Below are 15662 nucleotides of genomic sequence, written 5' to 3'. Positions count from 1 at the left end.
TAAATCATAGTACTTCTTAACTTAAAATGCAACATATTCTTGACAAGAAAATCTGAAACTAATATTTAAAAAAAAGGATAATTATAGCCAATGTCTCTCATATTAAATGCAAAAAACTTAAAACAAAAGGATTATTACAATATGAAATTATTTTTATCAGAAAAATTAATGGAGACAAACACAAGCCAAAGAAAGAGAAAAATAGTTATAATTCATACATCTGACAAAGGACCTGGTTTCAGTTTATATGAAACACTCTTGTAAATCAATTAATAAAAGAGGGACAATCTATTAGAAAATAGGGAAAAGACTGGGAAAGACCTTTAAAAATAAGAGTATTAAATTAATGTAAATATAAAAGACTGCTTGACTTTATTTGCTGCAAGTTAAAATTACAATATTACACCACTTGGTTGAGAGTTCTGAATGAAGTCTTCTTGCCAGTTCCAATGCTAGCAACAAGATGGCCATGCAGGAGTTTATATTCCTTCCCGTTGGTGCAATAAACTTCAGGGAAGCCGTGTGCATTGGAACAGAGATTTATCACAACCTGAATATTGTCATCAAGAAGAAATATATGAAAGATGCCACCAATGTGGGAGACGAAGGCAGATTTGCTGCTGGAGACTGAAGCAGCCCTCGAGCTGCTGGAAAATGCGATGGGAATAGCCAGCCACATGGAAACCGTTGTCACTGGCCTGTTTGTGGCTGCCTCTGACTTCTTCAGGTTGGAAAAGTATGACTGGAACTTCAAGTCACCCAGTGACTCCAGCAGGTACAGTGCATGGGACAAGCCAGCTGATCTCAATGATCCTGAAAGGTTAAGGTCGGTGGCGCTCGGGCAGGCTAAATAGCCATCTCAGACAGTAGATTAAGAAAAATTGAATTTAATTAAGGAAAAGGGGGTGGAGGATGGGGATATCCGAAGGGAAGGGCTACACAGCACTGAGCCAAAGGGCATTGGGTCCATGATGGCAGCAAAAATATACTTGGGACAGTGAAACAAGGAAGGGCACAGACGAGGCAACAGGAGAGCCCAGGCTGGGCTGCTTTGGCTCCCTGGGAAGTCAGGGAGAGGGGGGCCTCGGAGACAGGTTCAGGGGGTAAGCCCCAGACAGGCTGCCACTGCACATTGCTCCCCTGGTTGCAAGTCTCATAGGGACCCCTCGGAGGAAAGAAGGAGAGGGTGCTGGCCTGCTCCCCTGCTGGGGAACACACACTAGATCCTATGCAGGTGGGAATCTTAGGGGAGGGCTCAGGGGAGGGTCTCAATAGAATATTCGTCAGCTTTCCAGTTGTGCTCTTTCAGGGCAGTGGCCTCTGCTGATAGGTCAGTGCCAGGGCAGGGGGTCAGTAGTCAATGTAGCTGGTCCCCAGGCAGTCATAGCACCACTTGTTTGGTTTTGCTGCTTTTCTAGGCCTGGAGCTGAAATACGACTGAGGCCTAGATGTTACCTGTAGGGAGGAAATGCTCAGGGGGTCTAAACAACATCACCAGCGATAGGCTGGGAGAGGATAGGTTACCTTGGGGACAAGATTGTTGTTTTCCCAGTTTTGCCCCTTGCTAGGCATCTGGGGCTTCCTGCCCTGGTGAGTCTCTGTACTTGGGTTTCTGTACCTGGGTTTCTGTACCTGCCCCATGTAACAAAGCCTTTCATCTGGGACTACCCAGTGGTGTCTTTTGAAGATCTTTTTGTCTAAGATAACTGGGGAACTCAGCAGAAGTACACTGCCAAGTACAGGAATCCGGGCGATGGGGGATGATGTCGAAGTGACAAATCCTAAACAGATTTTCAAGGCCATGGGAGAGAAATCGTTCAACTGCTTCCCACTCAATATGAACCACATGGGCTCTGTGACCAAGTCTCTTCAGTTCTGTAAGCTGGCCTTGTCCAGTGGGTGGGGCATCACCATATCTCAGTCATCGTTCTGGGGAGACTGGTCCTCTTCCCTGGGCAGATCCACACTGGTGCACCTTGATGATCTGAGCATTGGCTTATACAACCAACTCCTCATAATTGAAGAACTGGGCAGCAAAGCTCAGTATGTTGACAGGAACTTTAGAAACCCCATAGCCAAGTAAGTTATAGTCAGGTGAGCCCTGAGTCAATAGTTGGCTGATTAAACTTCTGCTCCTGATGTTCACCAGGACAGTTCAAGGTCCCAGTTGATGCTAGAAGGGACCTCTGATAGTTAGCTCCTCTCTCTCATCCCTGTGATGTTCTCTCATTTCTTTCTTAGAGCTAACTCAGAAACCAAGCTTGACCATACAGAATGCTGTTGAACACCCTAGTTCTGTAATCCTTCGATTGACCCAATTCATTGTTTTTCTCATTTGGCTTGGCACCAAGTGTCTGTAGCTATATGTATCCACAGGGTAACCTCCCAGATGTCCACAGGGAAGATCCCCAGTGGTTTGGGGTGCAAAATAAAAAGTCCTCAGTGACCAGGAAAAATTATCAGAAAGAATATTTAATTAATAGAGGTTAATATCTGAAGAAATTTCCTATACTCACTTATTTTATTATCATTAAAATACGTTCTTTTTGATGAACAAAAAAAATTCAAGTAAAACAATTTTTACAAAGTACTGGGAAAAGTCTAACCATGTTTTAGGAAATAATCATTTTATACACAACTGTGAGATCTTAGATTTTTATTCTTTTTATTTTGTATTGTGAGTCATAATAGATATACATTAAAGTATATAGAACACCATTGTCCAGCTCCATAATTTTTACATAAAGGCCTGTGTAATCACAAACAGGTCAAGAATAAGACTTTGTCAGCATTCTAACAATGTAAAATATCAGTACAAGTATAATTGATTAAACAACTCAAGCAAAATTAGTCCTACAGCTAGGCCCGCGTAAGTGAGCAAAGATATAGTACATGCTTATTAATTGTAGCATTGCTAAAATACCAAATAATAAAACCAAAAAACAGACATTGCCTTTCCTGTCTCTTCCAATCCCACCCAGCCCCCTCTTTCCTTTTCCAAAGTGAGCATTACCCTGAATTCTAACATAATACAGTAGTTTGGGCTGGTTTTTACTAATCTAAATGGAATGAAATAGCACGTGTTTATTTGGGTCTGACTTCAGTTACTTAACATAATGCACGTGTATCCATCCCCATACTCATGGCTATCTGATGCCTCATTTATTAATATACTAACATGCATTTATCACTTCAACTGCTTATGGACATTTGGGTTATTTTTGAGTTTAAGCTATTATGAAGAATGTTACAAAATATCAAAAAACACTCTTGAACATGAAATCATCATTCAGGTATTGCTATTGTGTTAGGATTTAATTAGTTAATTAAATCTATTGCTAACTCTAACAGAAATCCCAGAAGTCCACAAATACCAAGGGTCAGAAGGTTCTGTACATTGAGTTGGGACTCAGAAGATCTATGGGGCAGGAGTCAAAGTGAACAGAAAAACCCCACAAAACCCATGATCATTAATGGGACTGTATCTAGCCCAGCTTTGAAACATCTCCATCCCTCAAATTAGTTTAATTAAATTAATTGATCAAAATTATCTACAAAATATCAGTACAAGCATAATTAACTAAACAACTCAAGCAAAATTAGTCCTACAACTAGGCCTACATAAGTGAGCAAAGATATAGTGCACGTTTATTAATTGTAGCATTGCTAAAATACCAAATAATAAAACCAACCAACCAACAAAAAACAGAAAGCAACAATAATATTCTGTCTTTACCACCAGAATGCTTACACTTTGTCCAAATGAAAAGAGCAGCCATAACAAGGTTGGCAATGTGCCTGGGCCCAACAATGTGGGCTCCCTCTCACTGAGCCTGTAACAGGCATTGCTGATGTTCAAAACTCAACCACTTAGCAGTTGAGACTAATGTTAAGTTACCGGTACGGCTCTATCTTTTGAGGAGTTCAGCTATCATGTGATAGATTGATCACACTGAATCCTTTCCACCCCTGAAGGATAAATAATTCATTCATACTGGATTGATACATATTCTGGGTCACTATGATGACCTTAAATTTCCCCTCAGCTACACTAAACTTTAGACAAGTTTCTTCCTGACTAAAGGTTTCTGATCTGCTTTTTCTTAGAGCATTTACCTCAGAAAATTTTCAATTGTAGATTCTTTTTCTGTCCCTTTGAAATGTATGTAAATCTTCCAGAACCTCTTGCCAGTTTTATAACTCAAGTAATGCCTTTCTCAAGGACCTGAAACTCATCTCTTTGAAATGTAAACATCAAAGGAGATAACACCCTATTTCCCACCCTTCTGAGAAAGGGTGGGAACCCAACTTCAATGGGCAAGAATTAACAAATCACCTAATTACTGAGAAGAGAAAAGAGAAACACATCTGCAAACTCAGGAATGTGCTGGACACATACCGCTGATCAAACTCTTATAGTCCTCTAATACTTTCCCACTAGCTCAGCCCAGTGCTTAAAATCTCTCCCACAATTTTGTTTAAGTGGAATTGAATTCAGTCTGCTTCCTTATTGCAATAATCTTAAATAAGCTATTTCTTGCCTTTTAACATTGGTGCAATTTTTGCTTTGACATGGGTGTGGCTATGCATTTTCCTTCTCTATCTGCAGTGTCTGGGCCAGCAAGTCTACTCAAGGGCTAGCAAATGGACTGATTTATTATAATGAGATCATGATCAGTGCCTTGGAAAAGCAATCCACAATGTGGCAAAGTTGGTTCAACATGCGCACAATGTTCATGGAATCCTTTGACCCTAATACCTGTAATATCCCCAGTAGATAGAATACCTTTTTCTTAGCACCTTCTCATCATTGTTCCCAGTGACACTTCTGAGTAATTTTTGCCTCTCCACGCAACTTTTGGCCTTCTGAACTAGAAGTCCTGGTTCTGAGGGGAGGGACATGTGTGCTCAAGACCATATTAAGGACCCCACTAAATTTAACATTATTGATTCAACTTAGATATTTTGAGCCTGTCATGCCAGTAAAACAATAAGCAAAAACTGAGTTACTATACTGGCAAAGATAAGTGACCATAGTTATCATGAGGCAGTAGGGTTGCTGTTGCACAGTGGGGGCAGGAAGAAATATTTTTGGAGCTAAAGAGATTCCTTATGGAACTCCTTAGTGTTGCCAGTGGAAATAGGGCTCTTTCATGGAGTCACAAGGAAAGCATTTTGGGGACCCATTTATTTGGGGACCCTGGACCCATGACCAAGTGACTCAGCTCTCTCCTGCTTTGGAAGAAGTCCAGCCTTGTCTTTAACCAAGCCCAAGGGCCAGGGTCTAGAGATGTCCCTCTCATACCTGGCATGCACAGGGCATCTGAAGCTGCCCTAGTTCAGTTTCATCCGTGCCAAAGCTTAGTCCAGCTCAGTCTCTGTCCCCAAACAGCCCGCTTAGTCTCTGTTCCTGGCTGCATTCCGGCTGGAGCTTGGTGCCCACCCAAGCTGGGCCCACACGGCCACACGGGAGACGGCATGCAGAGCGCGTGCAAACCAACGGGGAACCAATGGACAAACACGCGCCACTGACACAGGCCTTTGTTAAGCTTTGATTATAGTACCTCAGGCTTGGGAAGGGGTAAACTTTCTTTCACACTAATGAATCTCTTTCCTGGCTCTTCATGGACTTGTGCTGGGGCCTCCCCCTACCCAATCCCAGGGTCTCGTTCCCTCCTTCAGTTTGCTCCCTACCGAGGGGAGGGTCATCCTGACTCCTGCTGCACATGCCTCCTGGTAGCTTGAAGGCCTTCCCCTAAGCCATCTGGGCTTCTGCTGCGCAGGTGCCCCGCAGAGGAATTTCCCCTTCACTGTTTATCCCTCCCTAAGGTAGTCCCGGGGAGTGGACAAGTTGTGCCCCAGGGAAGATTGGAAAGCTGGTCCTTCCTCCCCAACAGAGAGATGGAGGGGCGTTAATCCTTGGGCGGGGAATTTAGCTATCTCCTGGGGTGTCTGAAGCTGTACCGTTCAGATTTAAGCCTGGTTAAGTGTAATTTCTGGACTCAGTCAGTCCCAGCCAGTCTAGCTCCCTCTCTTTTGTTAGCTCTAGCTGCCCAGGCTAACATTAGTGCTCCATTAAGATAAAATCTGAAGTAGCAATTGCAGGAAACGCAATCTGAATAAGACATTGTAACCAAAGGACTGGAACCCTCAGGCACGAAGGTATGATTTATCACTGGGCCAGTCTTCTTTGCTAGCAGAAGTGCTGACTTGAGCAGAGGGAAATATATGAGCAGAAGAGAAATATAAAGAATATCAGCTTTGGCCAGCCTCAGGACCGACTACAGCAGCAGGGGTGCCTACAAACCATCATTTTGTGATTTGTTGGTTTTTGTTGTTATATATATATATATATTTAAAAATGTATACACATTTTAACAGCTGAGAGCTCTATTGTTGTTTCTTTCTTTTCAGATTTAACCCATTGGAATTAATAATTCTCAAAGTGTGTATACATTTCTTTGGGACACCATACATATTTAAATTGTGACCAAACTTTAAGAAGCAGTAACATTAAGGAACATTCACACTTCTCTGGGAGTTGATGGAAAAGTATACAGCTCCCTTGCCTCTCAAGTGAGAGGCTTTTGAGGTGTGATTTTACACTGCTTTCTAGAGCTTCTCCAGTAGATTAAATTCCAGTTGCCCACTATGATAGCTGACTGTAATACACCCTTTATGACTGCTTGTTCTTCCGTCTTGTTTTCTCACATCTCTACCAGTGACATTTATACTCCAAAATAGTTATTTGCACTCAAATGTTTATCTCAATGTCTCCTCCAGGAAAACACACACCCACGTTATGATCTCTGACCCCTGGATACCATAGAAAGGGGATAATTTCTAAATCCCTATGTTATGTACAATGGTGGTCATCTGTATAGTTTTTTAAGCTCATAATAGAATGGTATTTCTAGGTCAAATTGAATTTCCTTGTCTCTCTTTTAGTTTATTAGTTTATGTACATAATGAATGATTTTTTTATATAAATCTGTACAGACATTATTTACTATATAATAAACTTTTGTGATAAGATAAAGGTTATCTTGATTACTTATTTAACCTTAGTTTTCCAGCTAAATTCATCAGATTTCATTCCTGAAAAATAAATATTAACAAAACAGTTAAGTCCTTGATAAATTGTGTGGATTCAAAAGTATGTCTTGGGATTAAGTTAAAAGAAATTTAATTAAACACCTGCTACATTTAGTGATGGACATTGCCTTTACTTTAAATTTAAACTAGGAATCATTCTCAAGCAAAAATATTTACTACTTATTATTTCATATTATATTTGTAAAAATTAAACTGAAAAAATGAATTCAAAATTTTAAATTGAGTCAGCATGTGATTAAAAATATGAAGTTGCGGTCTTTTGGTCAGGCCCTGGGAGCCAGCAGGATGGGCAAGTGTCGTGGTCTGCGTACTGGCAGGAAGCTCCGGAGCTACTAACGAGATCAGAAGTGGCCTGATAAACAGTCCAAGAAAGCTCACTTGGGCGCAGCCCTGAAGGCCAACCCTTTTGGAGGCGCTTCCCATGCAAAGGGAATTGTGCTGCAAAAAGTAGGGGTTGAAGCCAAACAGCCAAATTCTGCCATCAGGAAGTGTGTCAGGGTCCAGCTGATCACGAATGGCAAAAAAATCACAGCCTTGGTACCCAAAGATGGTTGTTTGAATTTTAGTGAGGAAAATGATGAAGTGCTGGTTGCTGGGTTTGGTTGCAAAAGTCATGCTGTTGGTGACATTCCTGGAGTTCGCTTTAAGGTTGTCAAAGTAGCCAATGTCTCTTTTTTGGCCTTGTACAAAGGCAAGAAGGGAAAGATCAAGATCATAAGTTTTGATGGTGAAAACTCAAAAGTAATAAATTTTTCATTTGCCAAAAAAAAAATAAAAAATGAAGTTATGACTTGTTGCTTTCTGACTGACACAAACTGGGATTTGTAGTTCAAAAGTGAATGAAATAAAAAGCATAACTGTATATGTGAGAAACACTGATGTATGGAACAAAACTGCATTATTCTGTAATGATAATGTTTTTGTTGTGTTCATTATCAAGGTGAAATGAAAGTATAGCATACTTCATTAATCTGATTACTAGGTTCCTGAGTTTTATTTATTTTTTCATAATAAATTTCTTATATAGAAGAAATATGCTCATTTTGTTCTTTTAATTATTGTATTGCATTTTAAATGAAATTATATATATCAATTATTTTATCATTTTTATCATTTCACATGAATAATGTTATGGTCATTAGACATGAGAATGTTTTAACCTGGATTAAAATGCATTTACCCTGATTATATTACTTACGCAATTAATCTACTTTAATGATTCAGGAATCTCAAAAGATTGCATCAGCTATTTTTTTATTTAGTAATTTGTACTTTATGAATATAACCTTTGGAGTGATCATTATAGTTGTTATCAAGTTAAGAAATGATACACAAAACCAAGATAAACCCAAAATAAAAATTATCAGAATTTCAACTCACATAACTGAATAAAATGTGTCTATCTCTACGTGTACATTTTACTAAGTTTATTATCCAAATAAAAAACATTTCCCAATACAAAATAAATTCACAACAATGTGATGTCTTAGAAAATTTTAAATATTGACTAGCCCATGATTGGATACATAAAAATCACATAATCACTTCCATATTCAACACAGAGTGAAATGGTTGTTATTTTAGAAGCATCTTTTCAATAATTTCTTCACTCAAATTAAAATTTTCAAAACTAAATGTTTGCAAATATCTAAAAGCAGGAATATGCCTGTTTGATATAATGGATATAATGGATACTTATTATAGGACTAAAGAATTATACTATTTGTGAAATGCTATCCTAGAAAACCATATTATTGACTTCATAGAAAAAGACTTTAAAAAGTACCAAGAATTTGTTTTTCTTAATTTTAGTATAAGTTCTATCAAGTCTTAGGGACTAAATGTACAACTCTACATTGAACCTTATGCACCCCTTTTCTCAGGACCTTCAGAGACCTCTCCGTATATTAGCACAACACTTTTATCACCTCTTAGGTCTCTAGTTCTGCTTCAATTGCCTCATTTACATGTGGTTTACTCACTCAGCAATACTGAGAGCTTCTAAGAAGGAAACACGCTGTATATGGACAGGAAAATTAAGCAGTAGCTCTAAATTTACATTTTTAAAATGTCTATTTTTATTCCTATCAACATCCTTTGGGACTTAGTTATTTTTCTTTTTACATTGTTTATGTTAGCTTGCATTACTCCTGTTATTTTTATTCCTTTTTTAAAAAAAATAGAAATAATGCCTGCAATTTGTTTTATCCCAGTTCCTTTCTTTTAAACTCCTTTGTTCCATCTAAACAATACTTACCTATAGATAGCCTATCACTGGAATTATTTTGCCAACCTTTTAGAATGGCTGTAATGCCAGACAGGCTCATCAAGATGCTGGAGTATAATATAACTGAATACCAATTATACTTGGGAATGATCATGCAATTCGATTACCTGGATCCACAAACACTTGAGGATGCCATGAAAAGTTAGAGCATTGATTTCAAACCTTTTCAAATAACTGCAGACTGCCTCCTGGCAGTGAGTTTATATTTTGTCCTACACAGGAGTTTTAATTAGATGCATTACAGGTAGGCCTCAAATCAGAAACAAGGAAAGAATAAAATGAGACAGCATAAATTTTACACAAACAAGGGCAGAGTTATTCAGACGAGAAGGGGAAAAATAGAAGGAAAAGATGCAGCTTGGATTAAAAATAATTTAATGTAATTGAATTGAGATGTGCAAATATAGTTTGAAAACCCTGCGATGAAAGTGCATCAGAAAGCACATCCTGAATCACAGCACGGTCCTTAGTATAACAGAGCAGTCAGTGAGAAAAATAATTACAACTGTAAATCCACAGTTTATAGTGGGCCTAAAGAAGTATTTCTTTCGTGTAAACAGAGGTAAACTGCTTGAAGCTGGTGGGCAGTGGCTTAAAGAAAGCTCTAAGCTGTTTCTTTTTGCCTGTGCCCCTGCCTCAGTTGGGTAACAATTTAATTATAAATACAATGATTTATAAAATCAATCGATAAGTATTAAAAGTAAATTTGCATCTTTTAAAGTGTAGTTTGCATAACCAAATGGATCGATGGTGATAAATACACAGAGAACAGTTAATAGATGTGTCTACCTATGGAAAATTCAGGTAAGGGCTGTAATTTTATGCGCTAGAAGGTAAGGAAGTGGAGGGATCACGGTGAGGAAGTTGCGACGTTGCCTGCTGCGCTTGTCCAGCCTGACCCAAGTCTCCCTCACGCTCCCTTACGAAGTTGTTGCTAACCCATGTGAAGTGAATTCTGATGATCAAATAGAAATACTTGCAGGGGAGTTTCACAATGGTTTTGAATACCACAAAGACAAAGATAAAGCAGCCTGTTTTAAAAATGTGTTGAATTCTGATACTGTTGCTGGCGAGACGAGACCTCGGCTCTTGTCTTCGTGAGGGCAAGATTTCAATCAAGAGACGAAGTGTAGAAAGGAAAGCAAGAATTTATTGACAGCAGCAAAAATATACTGGGATGGTGAAACGAGGAAGGGCACAGAAGGGGCAGCAGGAGAGCCCGGGCTGGGCTGCTTTGGCTCGCTGGGAAGGCAGGGAGAGATGGGGGCTTTGGGGCAGGTTCGGGGGTAAGCCTGGGAAGGGCTGCTGCTGCCCATCGCTGCCCTGGTGGCAAGCCTTGTGGGCAGTGTCCCTTAGAAGGAAGAAAGAGCAAGGGAATGGCATGGGCATGCTCCCCTAGTGAGAAGCTTGCGCTGGGTCCTTTGTCCTCAGCATATTTCTCTCTTTCTTGCAGGTGGAAATCTTAGGGGACGTCTCAGGGGAGGGTCTTAATAGAATATTCATCAGCTTTCCAGGGGTGCTCTTTTTCACACACCCGGTGTCCACTGATTGGTTGGTTCCAGGGCAGGGGGTCAGTAGTCAATGTAGCTGGTCCCAAGGCAGTCAGGGCTCCACTTGTCTGGTTTTGCTGCTTTTCTGGGCCTGGACCTGAAATACAACTGAGGCCTAGACGTTATTTTTAGGGAGGAAACATTCAGGGGACCTATGCTGTGGGAGAACAGGTTACCCTGGGGACGTGGTTGTTGCTTTCCCAGTTTTGCCCCTTGCCAGGCATCTGGGGCTTTCTGCTCTGGCGAGTTTCTGTACCTAGCCCATCGTCCTTGCTCTGCTCATGTCTAACTACCTACATAGCAATACACCATGGAATCCAAATCTTACACTATTCTCACCTTTGACTGAGAGGTTACCTTAATGTAATATTTTCAAATAAAGCAGTTGCCATCAGAAGACCTATTTTGCATATTTCCTTTTGAACATTTCAGTTGTCATGAGCAAAATAAGCAGGTGCAATGTAAGAATAATAAAACTGGAGACATTTAAAACCCTTTCTATTTGTATAGTAATAGAAAACATGAATCAGTATTAAAAAGAAATTTTAGCCATATCTGTGAAATTACAGACAACCAGCTAGAGGTATTTTTTTTTTTTAAAGTTTTACATAACCAGGCCGGGCGTGGCTCAGCGGTTGAGCATCGTCCTAGGATCCTGGCACATGCCCGTTTGAGGGCTTGATCAATGACTCTCTCATCATTGATGTTTCTATCTCTTTCTCTCCCTCTCCTTTCCTCTCTCTGAAAGCAATAAAGATATATTTTTAAAAAAAGTTTTCTATAATTAACTATCATGACCTACTATTAAAAGTATCTATAGTTCCCCTTGTATTTAGTTGATTAATGCATCTTTGCAATATACTTCAATATACTTATGGACACTACCTGATTCAAGATTGAGTTGTAGTGCTGGCTTGTTTTGTTCCAGTTTATTTTATTTGTATTATTTTGTTTTACTTCACTTGAAATAATAGAGGATAGAGAAAAAATGAAATTATGACTGTAGATATATCTGCTTTGAAACAAAATAGAACCAATACATTCTTCTTTTCATTTTCAGACAGTTAAGATGATAACAAATTCATTATGAAAATATAGACATAAAAAGTCATTAAGGGCAATTTTTTCAGAAGCAGCTTTCCCTATTAGATGATGTCTCAATAAAAACAAAATCTTGTTATTTGTGCCTCCTGACTTTAATTATTACCAAAAGCTACTGACAATATTTTGTATTAGAACATAAACCTGGGAATAACTACATTTCATCATTAGAAATTTATTGGCATTGAGAAGCCCTAATCAACTGAGAATGAAAATAAAATGAAGGGAAATAAAATTATCTATTTTGCCACAAGTAAATATTTTCATTTAAAATTGAATTAATGGGATACCTAAGAGTCAGATCCCAGGGAACATTTCCTCTGCTGCACTTCTCCCACTCACTCAGACAAGTATCTAATTATTTTTATGAACTGGTAAAATAAGGCCCTTTTATTTCTAGTTTTTTAGAGTATAGCTGAAACATTTCAGAACTTTTTTTGTTTTTACCTAACATAAGTTTCATTTTATATAAATGCTTTATCACAGTGGTAAGGGATTGAGAAATCCATGCTTTAGAGTTGTCTGTGTTTTTCAGTAGCCCAATGGAGTTTGATTTTATTGTACATCTTAATTTAAAATTTTCTTCCTTTGAAATTTTAAATCTTCAAGTCATCTGGAGTTGGGTCTCATATGTGTAAGCAACGTGTTCCATGGCCTACTCAGCATAAAGAGCCTTTGTTCTTTAAAAGGAATAGCATGCTTCTTGCCTTTTGAATAGGTATGATTTTCTTTGAAGGCAGGTATTATGATAAAACTTCTATATCAGCTTTGCCTTCATATAAACTAACTTTGCTGTAGACACCAAATTTTTAGAATCAAATTTCTATCATTTAAATACAAACTGACCATTGTTAGACAACCGTGGAAGGAAAATAAGAAAATAAGTTTTAATAAGAAAATAAGTTTTACTGAAAAGTCAATGTATGGCAAACAATATGGTAACCATTTTACATTTAAAATCTCATTTAATCCTAAAAAAGAAAAAATCCTATAGTTACATTGTATTCTAACTTCATAGATGTGCCTATAGAAGCTTACAGAGCATATTAGAAAGTGATGCAGCTACTCCGTGGTGAATCGGGTGTCACAACTGAGCTCTGAAGAGCCCCACAGTACATATCCCTTCCATGACTCACTCCCACATTGTGTGGCATAAACTAGCCTCCATCCACCCACTAGACACTTATCACCCATAGGTGTGCAGGAACTTTGCTGCACTCTAGAATTTAACAAAAGCACACAAGGAAAGCACAAAACACAGACACAAAAATACTCTTCTCAGAATAAGTTATGTCCATTTAACAAGGTTTTGATATTGCCAAATTCAGAGCTTTGAAAGTATGAGTAATTCTTCCATACATTTAGAACAGTGCCAGTCCCTTAACCTTGAAGTGATATTTACTGAATCCCAGATATACTGAGTTAGATAATGGGTGGTTTATGATAATAACAGGATTTTCAAGTGGCTGCTTTATGGTGGGCAGAAGAAATCAAATAAATGTACAATGATTCATGACATGGAGCAATGAAGCATTGCTGCTGAGTGCTAGAAATTGACAGCCATCAATCAGTTTGACATGCAGCAATTAAAAACAAGGTGGCTGGAACTGAGCAAAGGTGTCAACCAGCTTATAAGTGAAAGGGCACACAGCCTCACGAATAGTAACAAGATCTAAAAACATTGGAACTTTCAGCCATCAAAGGGCGACTTCATAACTATCCTCAGTAATGAGCTTTCCAGGTAATGTCTTTTTTAATATTCAAGTATCATCTAAGTAAAAAAATATGAATATAGTAGAGTCATATATAAATAGATAGCAAAGCTGAGCTTTACAAGTAATGTTTTGTGGGCTTAACCTTCATTCTTTTAAAATGATACTACAGACAAGGATGCTATGGTGTGAAAGGGACCAAACAACTTTCTATAGCATTTATACAGCATGAAAAATTAGATCTCTCAAGAATGCAGGATGCTTCTTGTTAAGACAAAGTGCATTTTCAATCAGAGTAATAGGAAGATTGTGAATTGTGTGTGTGCTGATGCATTTAAACACAAAACATATAATTTGTTTTTACACTGTCAATTTTATTCTTTAGCTTATAGGAAAGTAAGAAAAAAAAGAAATAAGGATAATTTTAGTAGCACAAGTAATTATAGATTTAGTGCTTTCTCTGAATTTTAAGTAACTTTTGGAGACTGAAGTCCAAGGTGAAATTAAAATATTCATCATTATCAGATTTTTGTGGCATTTCTCTTTAACCTTTAATACATCGGTAAAACAGGATTTTGTGAAGCACATTGTAGACTTCCAGCCATGCCGACTTTACTGTTTTTCCCACTGTAATGTATAAGGATGAGGGGCAGACTTAATGTCAGTCCCTTGTCAATTAGTTGCTTCATGTAAGAGCAGATACATGTAGGAATTTTTAATCAAGTAGAATATTTATGTTGCTCATATATAATTTACAGGACAAAGACATTAGCAATATTTATGTGCTTTTATTTATTTGCAAAGATAATTATACACTGATTCAATATGCAGATGTTTGCTTGTGTTGAACATAGTTTTAGACAATGGAATGCACTTGCAAGTTGACTGAAAGGTGTCAGGGGATGATCTGTGGCTATCGATCATTAGAAATAAATAAGTTCTGCCCGGCTGGGCGTGGCTCAGCGGTTGAGCGTCAACCTAGGATCCAGGCAATCGGGGTTCGATACCCGGTCAGGGCACATGCTCTGGTTGTGGGCTGCAGCCCATCAATGACTCTCTCATCATTGATGTTTCTGTCTGTCTCTCTCCCTCTCCCTTCCTTTCTCTGAAATCAATAAAGATATATTTAAAAAAAAAAAAAAAGAAAGAAATAAGTTCTTAGAAACTATTAGGTTAAGATGTGACAAATGTCTACTAAGTCTATCTAGAATTTAGTCTGCTTCACTACATAGTAATTGGTTCCATCATAAATATTAAATGAAAACTTTATGTAGTAGAAAAAGGGTAGATTTGAAATTAGGATGTGTGGATTTTATTCTTCACTGGAGCAGGAAATGAGCCAATGGAAAACCACATTGTACCGTCAGTGCCAACTATCCCTTTGAATCATGTATTTTTCCTGAAAAAGGGACAGAATTGAAACCACTCAAAATATAAATGGTCCAAGCCATGCAACCCCCAAAGAATCAGTAGCCCTAAATCATGAGCAGAAGATACAAACTGTTCCCTACGGCAGGTTGAAAGCAGAGATGGTAAGCAAAACGTATTCCCAGTAATAAAGATACCAAAAATTAAAAGGATAAACTGAGAGGAAAAGTTTTTTAAAAAAGTCCTGTGCTTCCCACCTCTCCTTATTTTTCTTAATCAGCAATAATTTTCTATGAGAAAAAGGAAAAGTGTATATTTTTCTCCACTTGGCACTCTTACCATAAAGAGAAAATATTTGAAAAATAATTATTTTATTAATCAAATAAAAGACAGTGGCATTAAATCTTGCTCAATATATATACCTTATATATAGTCAGAGACTTAAATATCTGGTGAATTTGGAGGTGGGCATGATTCAAGCAATTATTGTTAAATATTTAGCAGTTGTCTAATCAATATTTAGACCCT

General features: G+C 38.2%; 1 pseudogene across 1 annotated transcript; it reads left to right on the top strand.

Moving 5' to 3' along the window:
- Positions 1-7401: 7401 nt before the first annotated feature.
- LOC308555669 (small ribosomal subunit protein uS12 pseudogene) lies at positions 7402-8065 on the top strand (annotated as a pseudogene). The gene is made up of 2 exons: positions 7402-7857; positions 8057-8065. The product of its transcript is annotated as a small ribosomal subunit protein uS12 pseudogene (transcript).
- Positions 8066-15662: the final 7597 nt, after the last annotated feature.

This window comes from Miniopterus schreibersii, assembly GCF_964146895.1.
Source record: "Miniopterus schreibersii genome assembly, chromosome: 4".
Taxonomy (NCBI): Eukaryota; Metazoa; Chordata; class Mammalia; order Chiroptera; family Miniopteridae; genus Miniopterus; species Miniopterus schreibersii.
Note: the sequence above shows the minus strand (reverse complement) of the source record. Positions and strands in the feature narration are given on the sequence as shown.